General features: G+C 39.5%; 1 protein-coding gene across 4 annotated transcripts in view; it reads left to right on the top strand.

Annotated features, from left to right (window-relative positions):
• The window catches only part of ptpn4a (protein tyrosine phosphatase non-receptor type 4a), a 237,294-nt gene that overhangs the window by 29,234 nt on the left and 188,380 nt on the right, over window positions 1-19,680 (top strand). The gene's annotated exons all lie outside the window — the stretch shown is intronic.

Here is a 19,680-nt window from a genome sequence, read left to right as displayed (position 1 = left end):
AATCTTTTTTGAATGTAAGGCAAACTTTTATGGTTGACTTCCATCCAATAATTTTGGCGCAACTTGAAAGAGTGCAGAACAAATGGCTAATACGGAAGAGAGGTTCTATAGAAGAAAAAATATTTGCTCCATTGCTTTGTCCATTATTTTTTAGGTAAACTATTTTCATATAGTGCTTAGGGAATGAAATATACTTTTTGGAAGTATAGAAAAATCACTTGATAGAAAACAGCATTGTTGGTATGTGGAGGAAATGCAGTAATTGAAACCAAGCTCTACTACTGGCTAGAGGAGGATAGTGTTGTGCTGAGAACGAGCAGAAATGTTTGTTTTCAGTGCTGAAGCCAGTGCAAAATCCTGATTTTTTAAAATAATGCAAAGTGTCCTTTTACATTTAGATATGTGTAAAACTCCTGTAGCTGATAATTAAATTTACTTGCGCTTCCCTTGAGTCTATTTGGAGAATGTAGCAATATGCATATGAGGTTGATGTGATTGAACAGTGAGCAGTTTTGACTAAAGAAAGGGTGTGCTTTCCTTGGATGTTTTTCCCCCCAACATGACATCAGATGCTGGAAATCAGTCTAGTGCTCTGGAGGGCAGAGGGCTTTCACATTCTATACAGTATACTCCATTGTAATTACAGTAGCTCCTGCTTCTCACTGAACACGAGTGGTTTTCGTCTTCATATGTTTTCTAGTTGACCTTGTGTAAGTCAATAGATTCTGATTGCTTTTCTTCAATGTCATTCAAATTTAATTTTAAGTTAACAGAATAAAATCCTCAGCAGTTTGGTGAAATCTTTAGCATATTTGACGTATTTTTGTTTTAATGTTCCAAAATGCACAAGTTGTACCACTAAAAAAGTGACCAGAGTAGTGTAAGACATAAAAGACAAGTTTGTGGGTATCACTTCTCAAATCATTTGAGCCTGCTGCCCTTTGGTACCTTTCTTTCCATTGCTGCTGCTACTTTCCATTGCAAACTTTAGGGTGATTTGGATGCTGGTATAGCTATACCTTTCACATTGCCTGTAAAGATTGGTTTATCATTTGTACAAAGGTGTGGAAAGTTCCTGCCCCCTGCAGTGTTTATTGTTACTAGGAAAGCAAGACGGAGGATGGTCCAATAATGGAAATGAGGAGTCAGAAGGAAAGCATTTCATTCCTGCTTATCTTATGTTTTACTATTTCACTTGTCTTTGGACACGACATTATAAATCTAAAAATCCAAACTTCATCTGTGCATTTCTTGATGAATTTGTATGGGAACAGTATGATGTAACAGAACACAGGAGGCTGGAGCCTTTCAGCCTATTTGAATATCTTGTATATATGGGGTTGCTTTCAAGAAAGATTTGAAGTTAGCCTTCAAGGCTAGGGGCCAAGTGCTGGTAAATGGGATTAGGTAAGTAGGCCAGGTGTTTCTCACGTGTCGGTGCAGACTTGAAGGGCCTCTTCAGCACTGTGATTCTGTGATTTAAGTTACTTTTTTAACTGTGGTTTAGTAGGCTTCTTGGGAAATCTTAGTTTATAGCAATAATGACGTAGTAATATTTAGGGAAGGAGATTAGTAGTCCATTTAGCTTGGTCTTAAAAAAAATTAAAAGTGGCATCACGGTAAATCTGTGACCTGATTGGCTGGTAGGGAATCCACACTGAATTTGAAACTAAAACATTGTTAAACTAATTAAACCAGATAAATTAATCACTTAATTAATAAGTAGAAGGTAAACCTTACCTCGGGGATTCGCGGCCTAATTCCAGGGAGCAGAGTCAGAGGGCGGAGTTCCAGAGCGGTAAACCAAATAAATTAATCACTTAATTAATAAGTAGAAGGTTTTAAAAAAAAGCCTTGTCTCCAGGGAGCAGACTCGGAGGGAGGAGCACCGGAGCGGTGAGTGTAAATCTAGCTTACCTTGGAAATTTACGGCCTTGTCTCCAGGGAGCAGACTCGGAGGGAGGAGCACCGGAGTGGTGACCTCAGGGCACAGAGTAATTGAAGCCAAAACTGAAAAAGTGATGTCACAGGAAAGCTGTCACCTGATTGGTTGGTAGGAAATCTGCACCAAATTTGGAAAAAAAAACAGTGCAAAGCTAATTAATAAATTAATTAACTAAGTAGAGATGGCTGGGCAGGCGATGTGCTGTAGCTGTATGATGTGGGAGCTGGCAGATCCCATTGCGAGCCGCAGTGACCACATCTGCAGCAAGTGTTGGTTGCTGGAGGAACTCTCAACCCCATACTCCCACCTTCTCCCCGTAACCTTTGATCCCCTTACCAATCAAGAACCTATCTATCTCGGTCTTAAATACACTCAATGACCTGGCCTCCACAGCCTTCTGTGGCAATGAATTCCATAGTTTCATCACTCTCTGGCTAAAGAAGTTTCTCCTCATCTCTGTTCTAAAAGGTCTTCCCTTTACTCTGAGGCTGTGGAATGCTGCCCTTTGTTTCAAAGGGAATGAAGTATAAAAATAAGGAAGTCTTGCTAAAACTATATAAAGCACTAGTTAGACCACACCTAGAATACTGTGAACAGTATTGGTCCCCTTATCTAAGGAACGATGTACTGGCGTTGGAAGCAGTCCAGAGAAGGTTCACTAGGTTGATCCTAGGTATGATGGGATTTTCTTATGAGGAGAGGTTGAGTAGGTTGGGCCTGTACTCATTGGAGTTTAGAAAAATGAGAGGCGACCTTATTGAAACATATAAGATTCTTAGGGGGCTTGAAAGGGTAGATGCTGAGAGGTTATTTCCCCTTGTGCGAGAGTCTAAGACCAGAGGGCATAATCTCAGAATAAAGGGTCACCCATTTAAACAGAGATGAGGAGGAATTTCTTCTCTTAGAGGGTAGTGACTCTGTGGAATTCTTTACTGCAGAGGGCTGTGGAGGCTGGTTCATTAAGTATATTCAAGGCTGAGATAGACAGACATTAAAGAATCAAGGGTTATGGGGAAAAGGCAGTAAAGTGGAGTTGAGGATTATCAGACCAGCCATGATCTCATTGAATGGCAGAGCAGACTTGATGGGCCAGATGGCCTACATCTGCTCCTACATCTTATGGTCTTGTGGAACCAATATTTTTCAGCTTGGAGGGGGGAAAAAAGTATTTGACTGAAGAACCAGGAAGGGAAGGCTTTAGAATAAATGCATGGTGTAAGTATAGTACTTTTGCTATGCGTCATTTTTTTTATGCGACCTTGAGACAAAAGGCTAGTTCTAAACACATTGTGTTGAGATTACATTTTCTGTATTGAAATGAAATATGATCACAAAAATAAAAAGAAATCTCAATTGCATAAATTATGATTATTGTGTTTGAAAATCGAACCAAACTGCTATTTCTTCACACAAGAGAGAGCACGTTTTATTGATGACACATTTTATTTAAGCAGCTGGTGTTGATTGCACCAATATGGTCCCTCCTCAGAAAGGTTAGCCAAATTGTATGGACATAGGAAATAGGAGCAGCAGTAGGCCATTCGGCCCATCGAGCCCCCTCCGCCATTCAGACAGATCATGGCTGTTCATCTACCTCTTATACCATTTTTCCCATTATCCCCATATCTTTTGATGTCATTTGTGTTCATAAATCTATTGATTTCTGTCTTGAACATGCTCAATGCCTTATTCTGAGACTGAGTCACCCGGTTCTAGACTCACCAGCCAGGGGAAAACCTATCCCTGTGACGTCCTGTAAGAATTTTTAGTTTCAACGAGATAACCTCTCATTCTTTGAAACTCTAGAAATTAAAAGTCCAGTTTCCTCAATCTCTCCTCATGAGATAGCCCCGCTATCACAGGGATTAGTCTGGTGAACCTCCATTGCACCTCCCTCTATGGCAAATACATCCTCCTTTAGATAAGGAAGCCAAAACTGCACTCACTATTCCAGATTCATTCTCACCAAGGCTTTATACAATTGCAGCAGGATATCTTTACCCCTGTACTCAAATCCTCTTGCGATGAAGGCCACCATAAAATTTGCCTTCCTGATTGCCTGCTGCACCGGCATGCTAGCTTGTGGTGACTCATGAACAAGGACACCCAGGTCCCTTTGGACATCAACACTTCCCAATCTCTTACCATTTAAGCAGTGCTCTTCCTTTTTTCTATATCCAAGTGGATGTGACTTCACACTTATTCACTTAACATTCCATCTGCCATGTTCTTGCCCATTCACTTAGCCTTTTTAAATCTCGTTGAAGCCTTCTTGCATGCTCTTCACAATTTATCTTCCCACCTAGTTTTGTGTCAACAGCAAATTTGGAAATATTACATTTGGCTCCCACATCCAAATCGTTTATATAGATTGTGAACAGCTGTGACCCAAGCACTGAACCTTGCTGTACCTCGCAAGTAACTGCCTGCCATCCTGCGGATGACCCAATTATTCCTACTCTGTTTTCTGTCTGTTAATCAATTCTCAATCCATAGTAGAATATTACCCCATCCCATGTGCTTTAATTTTGTTTACAAACCTCCTGCATGGGACCTTATTGAAAGCCTTCTGAAAATCCAAATATACCACATCCACTGGTTCTTCTATATCAATGTATAGATAACACCCTCAAAGAAAATTCCAACAGATTTATCAAACATGGTTTCCCTTTCATAAACCCATGTTGACTCTGCCCAGTGATGTCATTATTTTCCAAGGGTCCAGTTATCACATCCTTTATAATAGAAACTTAACATTTTCCCTATTACTGACGTCAAAATAACAGGTCTGTAATTCTCAGTTTTCTCTCTCCCTCCCTTCTTAAATAATGGGGTTGCATTTGCTACTTTGCAGTCTGCAGTAACCTTTCCAGAATCTATAGAATTTTGAAAGATATCCACCAATGCTCCACTATCTTGAAAGTTACCTCCTTCAACACTCTAGAATATAGTTCATCAGATCCAGGAGGTTTAGCGACCTTTAATCCAATTAATTTTTCGCGCACTGCCAGTTTATTCATAATTTCTTTCAGTTCCTCATTTTCACTAGTCCCTCAGTTCCCTAGTATTTCTGGGAGATTTTCTGTATCTTCCTCAGTGAAACCAGACACAAAGTAATCGTTTAGTTTCTCTGCCATTTCCTTATTCTCTGCCATTTCCTTATTCTCTGTTATAAATTCTCCTGCCTCCACCTGGAATGGACCCACGTTTGTCCTTGCTAATCTTTTCCTTTTCACATAACCAAAGAAGCTTCTACTGTCTGTTTTCTTACTTGCCAACTTGTATTCATATTCTCTTTTCCATTTCTTTATCAGTTCCTTGGTCATCCTTTGCTGGATTCTAAATTGCTCCCAGTCCTCGGGTTTACCACTTTTTCTGGCAACCTTTATAAGCCACTTCTTTTGATCTAATGCAGTCTTTAACTTATTTTGTTAGCCATGGTTGATTCACCTTTCCTGTTGGGTTTTTTGTGCCTTCGAGGAATGTATATTTGTTGTAGACCATGTAATACTGGTTTAAATATGCGCCATTGCATCTTTTAAATCTTTAAATCATCAAATCTTTTAATATATTTTCCCAGTCCATCATAGCCAACATGCCTCTCATACTTTCATAATTTTCTTTGTTCTGATTTAGGACCCTAATTTCAGAATGAACTGTATCACTTTCAAATTATGGAAATTGGTTGTCCTGATACTGAATTATCCACTGGTTTGAGTGTCTCTAGTGCTCTTTTATCCAGATGAGGCTAAGTAATTCCCTTTAAATTGCTGCCCTGCTATAACAGCTGTGTTTTCTGTTCAGACAATTTGCAACATTTTGTTTTTTGAGAAGCCCCCACTTTAAACCCAATGTATTTTTACAGTTCTTTTACAGTTTACACTAGAGAAAAGGTACTGAGCAAACTATTGGGATTAAAGGGTGACAAGTCCCCAGAACCTGATGGCCTACATCCCAGGATCTTAAGGGAAGTGGCATCGGAGATAGTGGATGCATTGGTGGTAATCCAAAATTCCCTGGATTCTGGCAAGGATCCAGTGGATTGGATAAATGCTAATATAACAACCTTATTCAAAAAGGTGGGGAGGCAGAAAGTAGGAAACTATAGACCAGTTAGTTTAACATCTGTCGTTGGGAAATTGTTGGAATCCATTATTAAGCAAGTAGTAATGGGGCATTTGGAAAGTCAAAGTGCAATCCATCAGAGCCGGCTTGGTTTTATGAAGTGTAAATTGTGTTTGATTAATTTGCTAGAGTTCTTTGAAGATGTGACAAGCAAGGTGGATAATGGGGATACTGTAGATGTAGTATATCTGGACTTCCAGAAGGCCTTTGATAAGGTGCCACAGAAAAGATTAATACACAAGATAAGATCTCACGGAGTTAGGGATAATATATTAACTTGGATAGAGGATTAGCTAACCAACAGAAAGCAGAGAGTCGGGATAAATGGGACTTTTTCTAGATAGCAAGCTGTAACTAGTGGGGTGCTACAGGGTTCGATCCTTGGGCCCCAACTACTTACAATCTATATTAATGACTTGGATTCAGGGATAGAAGGTACTCTAGCTAAATTTGCAGATGACACCAACATAGGTGGGAAAGTAAGTTGTAATGAAGAAATAAGAAATTTACAAATGGATATTGGCAGGTTAGGTGAATGGGCCAAAATTTGGCAGATGGAGTTTAACTTGGATAAGTGTTAGGTTATCCATTTTGGTCGGAAGAATAAAAAGGTGACTTATTATTTAAATGGAGAGAAACATCAGAATGCTTCAGTGCAGAGGGATCTGGGTGTCCTTGTGCATGAATCGCTGAAAGCTAGTATACAGGTACAGCAGGTAATAAGGAAGGCAAATGGAATTTTGGCATTTATTGCTAAAGGAATAGAGTATAAAAATAGGGAAGTGTTGTTGCAACTGTACAAGGCATTGGTGAGACCGCACCTGGAGTACTGTGCACAGTTTTGGTCCCCTTACTTGAGGAAGGATGTAGTTGCACTGGAGGCGGTTCAGAGGAGGTTCACTAGATTGATTCCAGAGATGCGGGACTTGTCTTATGAGGAGAGATTGAGCAGTTTAGGCCTATACTTGCTAGAGTTTAGAAGGATGAGAGGAGATCTAATTGAGGTATATAAGATGCTAAAGGGAATAGACAAAGTAGACATGGAGCGGATGTTTCCCCTTGTGGGGCATTCTAGAATGAGAGGCCATAGTTTTAGGCTAAGGGGTGGTAGATTTAAATCAGAGATGAGGAGGAATTACTTTTCTCAAAGGGTCGTAAACCTGTGGAATTCACTACTTCAGAGTGCAGTGGATGCCGGGATGCTGAATAAATTTAAGGGGGAGATGGACAGATTTTTAATTAGTAATGGGTTGAAAGGTTATGGGGAGAGGGCAGGAAATTGGAGTGGAGGCCGAAATGAGATCAGCCATGATCGTATTGAATGGTGGGGCAGGTTCGAGGGGCTGAATTGCCGACTCCTGCTCCTAGTTCTTATGTTCTTCTAACTTATTTCCTGATGATTTCTACCTGTTCTACTGTTCCATTATGTGCCTCCATCATAATGGTTACCTATTCCTACTCCTAAAGCAAACTTTAAATTTACATAATGTTTAAATCACTGCATGGTCTTGCTTTACCCAATCTCTATAACTTCCTTCAAACTTAAACACTCCATTCCTTTGATTTCAGCCTTGTGCATTCTGACCTGAGCCAACTCAGTTTCCCCAGAAATATGCCATTCAGTTACATCTACCCATGCTGCCATTGGATATGCTGATGTACCAGTGGCTAAATATTGTTTCCCTGATAAACACTGACATTTAAACCTGATAAACATTTCCATTATTTTTATATGTATTTCCATCCCTTGTTTTATCTCTACCTTTTAGCCTATTTCGATCCCTTCGCCCCACCCCACCCCCACTAGGGCTATCTGTCACTTGCTCTTCCTGCTTTCTACCCTTAATGTCATCTTTAGCACATTCCTTAGCTAATAGCACCACCATCAGCACCCCTTTGTCGTTTTGTCTATGACATCTTTGGCAATCCCTTCTTTGCCTCCACCCATCACTGGCCCTCTATCCAGCACTACCTGTCCCACCCCCCTCAACCAGCTTATATTCCACCTCATTTCTATATTTCTTAGTTCTGATGAAAAGTCATATGGACATGAAACGTTAACTGTATTCCTCTCCGCAGATGCTGTCAGACCTGCTGAGTTTTTCCAGCTATTTTTGTTTTTGTTTCAGATTTCCAGCATCCGCAGTATTTTGCTTTTAAATACTGAAAGTGCTGGAAGATGACCTCGCCTCTTCAACAAAAATTGAAAGGAACTTGGAAGACATTGATTAAAATCAACCCATTGAATCCTGTACTCTGGAATTGGTGCTATTGAACTGTTTTATCCCATCCTTAAAATCCATGTTTTTGCGTGTCTGGGGATTTCAGAAGAGGGTAAAGTTTAAGTTAGTATTAGAAATTAGTAGTTCATATTTCTTTCTTCTGTCACTAGTTAAGAAACTGTTTAATAACTGTTTGACAGTTTGTTCAATAAACAGTTATTTACTTATTAAGTTTACAAACCTAGTGCTCGTGTTCTGTTAACCTAAATTAAACAGTTAGGTAGAATTGAGGCAACCTGGTGGTTTAGTCAAACTTTTCCCATTTGTAGCATCTCTGGGAACATCGGGGCTTTATATTACAGTGCACTATCCCCAGTGAGCTGTGACAGAAAGAAGATAAAGTGTAAAGATAAATGGGGTTGGCAGTGCCTCATTTCTTTCTAAATGTACCATTAACACCAAGGGTTAAACAAATATCCACGAATGCAGATTTTAGATTTTGGATGTTTTCTCTTTGCAAGCCAGGAACTTTCTGAGCCTTAATTCATGAGGACATACCAAACACTTCCTTTGAATTATTCTCATCCTTGACGCAAGTTACGGCTGCTCTAACATCTGCTTGCGGCATTTCTTTGACCTCTGGTGATGGAAATACGGAAATGAAAAGATAAAGTAAAATAATGACGAATAAAATACAAAAAGACTAGTGGTATAGGTTGCTAAGTAACTGTTGAGATAGTTTTAGGGGGACTCATTTAGAATGACTTCCTTTTCTTTTGCATTTCTTATGTAAGCTTCATTAGAGAGGTGAAAGCCAAATATGGTAATTAAATATGTTTATACAACTTCTGGCATTGCTTTGCTTGTAAGAACACTTTGCACAAATAATGTTTTGTGTCTGTTCATTGAAATTGGTGCCTGGAAAGCTGAAAAATTGAATATTTATTTCCATTTTCCCTCTCTAATGATGCACAACTTTCTCTCCATTGTCCTAAGACCTTGACTTGGCACTAGATACAACCTGATGTTGGAAAAGGGAAATCCGTGCTACAGAAATTACTAGCTCTTTGTGGGCAGCTTTCTTTGAGGTCAGCAGCGAGTGTAGTTGTTTTGCTGCTGAGCCACAAAATCCAGTCCAGTACCACTTGTGCTCGTTCATATTTTCCAATAAACATGCGCTGAACTTGAACAGACAGCTCTAGTTTTTGCTAAATAAGAATGGTTGGCTTTGTAACGCATATTTTTGGTAAGCTCTTGTTGCTGATCAACTGAGTTTAAAAACATGCTTAATATTCTTTTGGTTAGCAGGTGAACCGTTGACTCTTCTCCATTTCTTCAAAAAGTGTGCTATTTCAACATAATAGATATACAGCTTCATATCTCTGTTTTGATAAGTCTCTCCAGTTTGAAGGGGAAATGGAGGTTTGTCTTATAAATGGGTTTTAGCTGTTATGAATCAGTTTGTGCTTTCTCATTGTACGCTTCTTATTTCTCTTTCCATTCCTCCCCTCTGCAAAGTCCTGAGCTTCCTATAAACACAACTTTCCTGTATTATCAGTGCTGTTGCATTTTTTTCTGTAGCCGTTTAACTGCATAGTTTTAAATATGTTTGTTATATGGAGTATAATTGTTTTACCCCCATGCCCTGTTTAATTCTTTTCCTCATGGCATCTCAACCACACTCCCGGTTTTGAATCTGCTTGTGTGGTTGGCTCTTAAGCTGAAAGTTCTATTGAGAAAATAACCCATAGTAAAACGAAGGCCTGGTCACTCCTGCTAACCTAGACAATTGGCAAAACTGACCAACAGTGTTCATATTTATTTTTTAAAAAGTTACGACATTATTAAAGTTTTAAGATGGAAGTAACCAGCACTGGGATGGGAAACAGTTAGCAAAAGTATAAAAGAAAGCTTTTTGTTTCAGCGGATTCAAGTTTCCTGTCAATGAATATGAATGTTGAATGCCTGGAATATATTCACAGGTTGGGTTTAGGATGTGCTGGTCTCCAAGTATCCATTTTCTACACCACCTATTTTCCAGTAATTTGGAATCTTCAGTATGGAAACCAGAGCTGTGCTATGGGATAGTGGGGGTGTGCACACCACCTAGAATATACTCAGCAGCTCCAAGGCCAGTTAGTAATTTCTAGCAGCTTTCCAAAAATGTTTAATTCTTTTATTTTTCCTTTCTCACTTTGTCATCCTGACAGAATAAGAATTGCATGTTCATGGTGGGCATATATGATCTCTTCCTGATGCACTTGACCACAGTCCAGTATATTTTGCATCAACCTCTGCCATGTCTTCCTACCAACATGTTTTACATCAGTTAGTCTCTTTGGTAAAAACATAACGTGAACAATCTTGGTACTAAGCACACGTCAAAAGTTTGCTGTACCCACTGATGAGTGCTATTTTACAATACCAGTTTGGTAGCTGCCTGATCTTATGGTTTAAGCGAGAGCAAAAGTTCTACACATGCAGGAGAGATTTGTGATGGAGCATTCTAAGGCAATCTTGATATAGTGTGGGAAGATTAAATTTCATGTTTATTTGTTATTAGTCAATGCTGACACAAAGGCACCACCCATTAAATGCTAATGATAAGCATGTAGTCAGTTCCAGTTTAATACTTACTGGCTTGGGCAGACTTTTTTTTTAGATGTTTAGGTTACTGGGGCCAATCAGCTATTGAAGCTTTCTAGGTGAAGCAGATCCTTCATCTTGCATCCTGACTTGACTTTGTTTGAATATTGGCTAGCAACAGCTAATGTATTTTGATTTTTTTTTTAGCCATTGGCATCATTACAACTGTCTTGAAAGCTCTTTGTAAGCTAAATGGAAAATATTTAGTATCTCCCACATGGTTTGACCTGATAACGTGTTTCCTCAATATCCTGTGGTGGTACTTGGGATTTCCACTTCTGAAAATTTGATGCTTGCATGGTGTTGATTGTGCTTGGTTCATTAAAAACTTATTTTATTCTGCAATTTGAAGTATTTGTGAAACAAAAGTATATTTTGCTGCTGTCTTTTAACTTAGCCATCAAGCTAAATGTGTGATATCTGCCTATGGCAGCTATGACATTAACTTTCCTTTTTGTAAAGCAGCATTGCTTCTCAATTTCTGATCAACTTGGCATCATCTGTGACCTTAAGGCTTCTGCTCCTGTTTACTCGTGTTGGGTTGTCATTTGGCACAATGTGGAATTCGTCTAGAGATAACCTCCGACTTGAAAACTATAACTAGAATTTCTGCACTTTGTAACCTCCAGCTTTCTTCAGATGTGCAAACTCTCTTCATTTTTATGCAGCCATTTTCTGGTAGCCTCCTATGGCGAAGCCGTTATAGGTCACTGATCATCGGACATTGAGCTTTTTAGACCATAGTTTTTGTTGCAATAAAAGCAAAAATGCTGAAAATACTCAGCAGGTCAGACAGTGTCTGTGAAAATAGAAATAGAGTTGATGTGTTAACATCGTCGCTGAACAGTTCATTGACCTGAAATATTAATTCTGCCTTTCTCTGCTCAGATGCTGCCTGATGTGCGGAGTATTTCCAGCATTTTCTGTTTTTGCTGCAGATTCTGGGAATTCAAAATATTTTGCTTTCGTGATAGTTTTTCTTGAGATTGGTTGTTCAGATCAAAGAATGTTTTTTGATGGACTTCTTGTTTGGCGTATATGGTGTCTTGTTTGAAGTTTCTGAAGAGATGAGTGTCAATTTTTGTCATTCATGTGGGTATAGTCTTAAAATATTGCATGCATGGAAGTGTCTCCTCATGAAGAAACTGAAGGATGTTGTGTTGCAACATTCCTTTTTGGATGTTTCAGAACTCAAGGCTAGTTTACAGCTTCAGTACTGGTAACAGTAAGGCCCAACAGGTCATTTTCAAAACTAGTTAATGTTGCTGATTCCTGATGAAATAGATTTACTGCTATTTGTCTTGTGATTATACTTGCATTGTGATGAGTGGATGCATTAAAGTATAATCAAATGCTTTGATAAGGAAGTTTTGGAGGCATTTATGTATTCTTTTTACTAATGTGAATTTTTTTACATGTCCACAATTTCAAACACATCTAACTTTAAAATCTGGGTTAGAAGTATTTCTCCTTTGTGTGCAATTATCAATCAGGACACAAATTGTGCAAGTTTTCAGAAGTGTTTGTTTTTCATTGTTCAAGTTTCCGCTTGCTTATTTGCATATCGTTGAACATCTAATCTACGGTCTCATGCAATTGGGTGAGTTTGTAGAATGTAATTCTTAAAATTATGAGAAAAGGGCTTTCATTTATATAGTGCTTTTCATGGTGGGACATCCCTAAGTGCTTTACAGCCAGTGAAGTACTTTTGAAGTATGGTCACTGTTGTAAAGGTAGTAAATGTAGTAACCAATTTGTGCATAGCAAGCACTGTATCAAATGCCTTTTGAAAGTCCATGTACACCACATCAACAACATTACCCTCAACGACTTTTTCTGTTACTTCTTCAAAAAACTCCAGCAAGTTAGTTAAACGTAATTTCCCCTTTAGAAATCAATGCTGGCTTTTCCTTATCAACCCATATTTTTCCATGTGACTACTAATTCTATCCCAAATAATTGTTTCCAGAATCTTGCCCACCACTGAAGTTAAACTGATTGGTCTGTAATTGCTGGGCTTATCTTTACAACCTTTTTTTGAACAAGGGCGTAATGTTTGCAATTCTCCAGTCTTCTGGCACCTCTCCTGAGTCTAGGGAAGACTGTAAAATTATGGTGAGTGCCCCTGCAATTTCTATTCTCACTTCCTTCACTATCCTTGGGTGCATCTCGTCCGGTTCCAGTGCCTTGTCAACTTTAAGTACCGACAGTCCATTCAACACTTCCTCTGTATCAATTTTGAACCCTTCTAGTGACAGAGTTTCCTCATCTGTCACCATGGCCTTGGTAAAGACACATGCAAAGTATTCATTTAATACCTCAGCCATGGCCCCTTGGTCTATGTGCAAATTCCCTTTTACGTCCTTAATTGGCCTTCCCTCCTTTACTATTTATATACCTATATAAGACTTTGGGATTCCCCTTTATGTTGGCTGCCAGTCTTTTCTCATAATCCCTCTTCGCTTCCCTTATATGCTTTTTCACCTCCCCTCTGAATCTTCTGTATTCCTCTTGGTTCTCAATTATATTTTTTACCTGATACCTGTCATGAGCACACTTTTTCTTCTTTATCTTAATTTCTACCTCCTTTCTCATCCAGGGAGCTCTGGATTTGTTTGCCCTGCCTTTCCCTTTCGATGGTATACACCTTGTCTGTGCCCGAGCCAATTCTTTTTTTAAGGTAGCCCATTGTTCAGCTATGGTTTTTCCTGCCAATCTTTCGTTCCAGCCTATCTGGCCCAGCTCCGCTCTAGCCCCATCAAAGTCGGCTCTCGTCCAATTAATTATTCTTACTCTGGATTGCCTATCATCCTTTTCTATCATCACCCTAAAATGTACAATACAACGATCACTGTCTCCTAAATGTTCCCCCACTGACGCTTGATCTACTTGGCCCACCTCATTGCCAAGAACCAGGCCCGACAGTGCGTCTTTTCTTTATGGATTGGGCACATACTGCTGTAGAAAATTTTCCTGAACGCAATTTAGGAACTTAACATTCATTGAAGTAAACGAACTATCATTATACAAGCTTAGGACCATCGTGGTTTGTATGGCTCATGCTGCTGAGCTACTTATTGGTTTGGATTATATTTGCAAACAATTTATCAACTTTTATGCAGCAGTTAAGACCTGGTAACATTTGGTGCTGACCTTTACAGTTCCTCCAAAATACAATGCTTCAAAAGTAACATATTTTGCAACAACCTTTTTTTGTTGGAGAGAAGGGAATTGACTCCGGAATTCCACCGCTTTAACCCACCTGAAAAATTAAATTGCGGCTGGTGAGTTTTTTGATCCTGTTCCTCCCTGTCACATTGCTAAATGCAAAAATAAAAGCAAGCTACATGCTTTGTAAATACAAAGTTTAGTAATTCTCCTGCCTCACTTTAGGTCATATGTTGTGAGAGTGTTACTGCCTTGTTTTTGGATTAGATGTTTATCGTTAATACTTTTGGCCACATGATTTTCAACTCATTGGCTCATATTCTATAGGGGAAATTGATTGGAGGAGGCTTGTAAGAATAAGATAACATTCAGTAGAATATATTTACATCAATTACACAGATGTAATTTTCCATAATATGTCTGAAGGTTGGAAACTTTCTAGTTATAGGATGTGTTTGTAACTAAATTCTTGAAATTTTCAGCCCGGTCTGATTTTTTTTCTCACCCTTATAATTTACTTGGTGATGGAACACTGGTTAGGGACCATCCCTGAAGAATTCCCCCATTAGGGGGAATTCCCCTAAGAAATTCCCCCATCGGGGGAGGTGGTGGCATAGTGATATTATCACTGGACTAGTATTCCAGAGACCCAGGGTAATTCTCTGGGGACCATGATTCATATCCCATAATGGCAGATAGTGAAATTTGAATCCAATCAAAATCTGGGATTAAAAATCTGATGATGACCATGAAACCATTGCCGATTGTTGTAAAAACCCATCTGGTTCCTGATGTCCTTTAGGAAGGAAATCTGCCATCTTTACCTGATCCTGCCTACGTGTGACTCCAGACCCACCGCAATGTGGTTGACTCTTAAATGCCCTCTGAACAAGGGCAATTAAGGATGGGCAATAGATGCTGGTCCAGCCAACACCCCAGGAATTAATTTTTAAAAAGCATTGCAGACAAATCAGTGCTATAGCAATGAAAAGATCTATCAAAAGAATTTTAATTGAATGCTATGGTTTTTTTTGCCTAGAGAGGGTTAAACTGAGGGTTAAACATGTACTGCAGGAGCATGTATCCCTAGTACACCTGAGAAAGCATTTTAATAATGATAAACATTCCCCCAAAGGTGAAGTGTAACATGACTTCTGTTAGAAAGCTACAGGCAGCCTTACTGGATACTTGCTTTGCCAAGCTGCAAGTTATCCATAATTTTTTTCCACATATCATAACGACTGTAGAGGTTTAGTTTTGTTTAAGATGTTGTGAATCAGTGTGCTCAACATGCATACTGCAATGTCACCATAACATTCCAGTTAGTCATTACTGCACATGATTTCCTCATTCTACCTCATAAAACCCTAGGTCCTATACCACTCTTTTTTTTCACAATTAAGGGCTATTTGCTTCTTTCTGCAAGTACCATAGTTTGGGATAAAGTTTTTAAACTGTCAACAGGAGGAGACTAGGTTAGTCAGAAGCTGGGAAGTAAAAACTCCTAGTTAATTTCATCAGCTAGCTAGGTTCTCGTGTTTCTCTTCCAGATGGCTGAGCTATTGACATGAGATAATCTAGTACTGGGCTTTACTCTTCAGGAAAAATAGCCAAACAAAAAAAGTTGAACTTTGTGCACAGTGGAGTGTGCCGAACTAGCCTATGGTCACATGGGTCTATCAAAAATAAACTTGCGCTTTGTCAGCACATGTGCACCAGTACTGGCCAAGTTTAAAGTAGTGAACACTTCAATGGTTTACTTACAGTTGCCATTGTTGTATAAAATGGCTTTAGTTGTACCACAGACTGGTTTGACAATGCTCAATGTCTCTTCCATGAGAGCTACAGCAGCAGTTACCTAAACTACTCTTTGATAGGAAAGGTGTCTTTGGGAGAAAGGTAGAAACTCGACTAGAATTGACGGTCAGAGATAATCTAACTGTATGAGAGAACTAGCTCAGTGGAGTTACATTGCATAGCACAATAACCACGAGCTTGTTTTCTCTGATCTCACTAGATCATGTGATCTCGTTTGGTGTGGCTGGTGTCTAAATCCAAACCAGCATGAGTGCAAGATTCCCAATAGATGCTTGTACAATTTTGCAATTTTTTTTTAAGATATATGTTGCTGAATCATTCATGACTGGATTATTTGACTATGTGTTTATAGCATGACTACATAATTGGGAATTTTGTTGTAGCTCCCTCAGACACTGTTGCTTTAGGTTGTAGTAGGATTTCCTAAGTTCCTTCTAAGCTGTGCGCAAGTCGACCCCTTTAAACTATACGGGATGTAATTTAGAAAGGATATAATTGCTTTAAATGGAGTTCAAAGAAGATTCACTCGACTCATTCCTGGGATGAAGAGCTTATGAAGAAAGGTTAAAAGGGTTGAGCCCTTATCTTACCTATTAACCTTTTGTTTGACACCTTAATGCCTTTTGGAAATCCAGATATACTACATCTACTGGTTCCCTTTTATCTATCCTACTAGTTACATCCTCAGAAAATTCTAATAGATTTGTCAAACAGGGTTCCCTTTTAGTAAATACATGTTGACTTGTTCTAAGTGCATTGTTAAGACTCCCTTACTAATGGATTCCAGCATTTTCCCACAACTGGTGCTAGGCTAATTGGCCTGTAGTTCACTGTTTTATCTTTCCCTCTTTTCTTGAAATGCGATGTAATATTTGCCAACTTCTAATCTGATGGGATAGTTCCTGAATCGAAGTGGTCAGGGACAGGAGTGGGTTACTGCGAGTGAGGCAGTTAATGGGACCCAGAGGGCAGGAGTGTCAGCCTTTGCAGCTGACCATTAGGTTTGAGGTGTTCTCAGCTTGTTTGGATGGGAATGAGGGCCACAGGATGGATGAGCTGACTGGCCATGGCACCATGGCACAGGAAGCCACTCAAGTGGTGGGAGCAAAAAGGAATCTACTGGTAGTAGGGAACAGTAGAGTGAGGGGGATTGACACTGTTCTCTGTAGCAAAGAGTGAGAATCCAGATGACTGTTGCCTGCCTGGTGCCAGGGTTCGGGACATAAGACCATAAGACATAGGAGCAGAAATTAGGCCAATCGGCCCATCGAGTCTGCTCCGCCATTCAATCATGGCTGATAAGTTTCTCAACCCCATTCTCCCGCTTTCTCCCCGTAACTTTTGATCCCCTTACCAACCAAGAACCTATCTATCTCGGTCTTAAATACACTCAATGACCTGGCCTCCACAGCCTTCTGTGGCAATGAATTCCATAGATTCACCACTCTCTGGCTAAAGAAGTTTCTCCTTAAAAGGTCTTCCCTTTACTCTGAGGCTGTGCCCTCGGGTCCTAGTCTCTCCTACTAATGGGAACATCTTCCCCACGTCCACTATCCAGGCCTTTTAGTATTCTGTAAATTTCAATCAGATCCCCCCTCATCCTTCTAAACTCCATCGAGTATAGACCCAGAGTCCTCAAACGTTCCTCATATGTTAAGCCTTTCATTCCTGGGATCATTCTCGTGAACCTCCTCTGGACATCTGCTCAGGCTGGAGAGAAACTTGCAGTGGGAGGGGGAGGATCCAATTGTCGTGGTCCATATAGGTACCAACGACGTAGGCAGAACTAGGAAAAAGGTTCTGCATAGAGAGTATGAGGAGCTAGGCAGTAAATTAAAAAGCAGAACCTCAAAGATTATAATCTCTGGATTTTTACCTGAGCCATGTGCAAATTGGCATAGGTTACATAAGATTAGAGATATGAATACATGGCTCAAAGGCTGGTGTGGGAATGCGGGTTCCGGTTTGTGGGGCACTACTGGGGTAAGTGGGAGCTGTACTGGGGTAAGTGGGAGCTGTACTGTTGGAATGGTCTACATTTGAACCATGCTGGAACCAGTGTTCTTGCGAACCGCATAACTGAAGAAGTAGAGAGGGTTTTAAATCAAGTAGTGGAGGCAAGGGATCATGTGGAAAGATGTGGTATATCAAAGAGTAATGACAAGGTAAGAGGGGAAGAAAGTAATCTGGGAAATGAGCGTGATAGAATGGCAGGAAGGGACAGAGAGAAGAAACCTAAGAATGCACCAACAATCAAGACTAGATGTTACGAAACTAAAGGCCCTGTATCTGAATTTTTTAAAAAATTCATTCATGGGCTGTGGGCGTCACTGGCTAGGCCAGCATTTATTGCCCATCCCTAATTTCCCTTGAGACTTTTTAGCAGATTGATACAACTGAGTGGCTTGCTAGGCTATTTCAGAGGGCATTTAAGAGTCGACCACATTGCTGTATCTGCATGTAGCATTCATAAAGTAAACTAATTGATAGCGCACATTGAAGTAATATGACCTGATAGCCATTATGGAGACGTGATTGTGGGATGAGAAGGACTGGCTACTGAATATTGAGGGGTATATGACTTTCATGAAGAATAAGAAGCTAGGTAAAGGTGGAGGGGTAGCATTGTTAATCAAGGGTGGCATTTGTGCAATAGTTAGATATGACCTTTGTTCAGGAGATCAGGATTAGAATTGGTTTGGGTGGAGAAGAAGTAGGGAAAAGAAGTCACTAGAGGCAGTGGTCTATAGTCCTCCTAAAGTAACCACAATGTACGACTAAGTATGCAAGAAACATTGGGTATTTGTGATAAAGAGACAGCAATAATCATAGATGACTTTACCCACATATAAATTGGAAAAATCAGATTGTCAGTAGTAGCCTGGATGAGGAGTTCATAGAGTGCTTTCAAAGTAGTTTCTTAGAGCCAACCAGAGAGTAGCTTATATTAGATTTTGTATTTTATAATGTGACGGAATTAATTCATGACCTCACAGTAAAGGGACCCCTAAGTAGCAGCGACCACAGTATGATTGAATTTTATATCCAGTTTGAAACGGAGAAGAGTGGGTCTAATACTAGTATTTTAAACTTAAATAAGGGCAACTATGTGAGCATGAAAGCTGAGCTAGCTGAAGTGAACTGGAATACTAGGCTCGGGGATAGATCAATAGAGAAGCAGATTTTTCAGAATACCCAGAATAATTATATTCCTACCATAAAGAAAAATTCTAAAAGAAGAACCTACCATCCATGTTTAACTAAAGAAGTTAAGGAAAGCATCAAACTTGAGGAAAAAGCATACAACTGTGCAAAGATGAGTGCTAGATCAGATAATTAGTCAGATTACAAAGAACAGTAGAGAATGACTAAACGGTTAATCAGGAGAAATAAATTAGGATATGAGAGGAAGCTAGCTAGAAATGTAAAAATAGATAGCAAGAGTATTTAAAAAGGAAAAGAATAAGTAAAGTAAGTGTTGGTCCTCTAGAGAGTGACAGTGAAGGGGTTAATAGTAGATAATAAGAAATGGTGAATGAAATGAACAAATATTTTGCTTCTGTCTTCACTATAGAGGATACAAAAAACATTCCAGTAGTAGCTGTAAATCGGGAGGTGGAAGGCAGAGAGGAACTGGGTAAAATTACAATCATTAGGGAAGTGTTACTGAGCAAACTGATGGAGCTGTGGACCGACAAGTCTCCAGGTCCTGATGGGTCTTAAAAGAGGTGGCTAATGAGGTAGTAGATGTGTTGG

The sequence above is a fragment of the Cetorhinus maximus genome, chromosome 11, assembly GCF_964194155.1.
Source record: "Cetorhinus maximus chromosome 11, sCetMax3.hap1.1, whole genome shotgun sequence".
Taxonomy (NCBI): domain Eukaryota; kingdom Metazoa; phylum Chordata; class Chondrichthyes; order Lamniformes; family Cetorhinidae; genus Cetorhinus; species Cetorhinus maximus.
The sequence above is the reverse complement of the archived record's forward strand: the minus strand, read 5'-3'. Positions and strand labels throughout refer to the sequence as shown.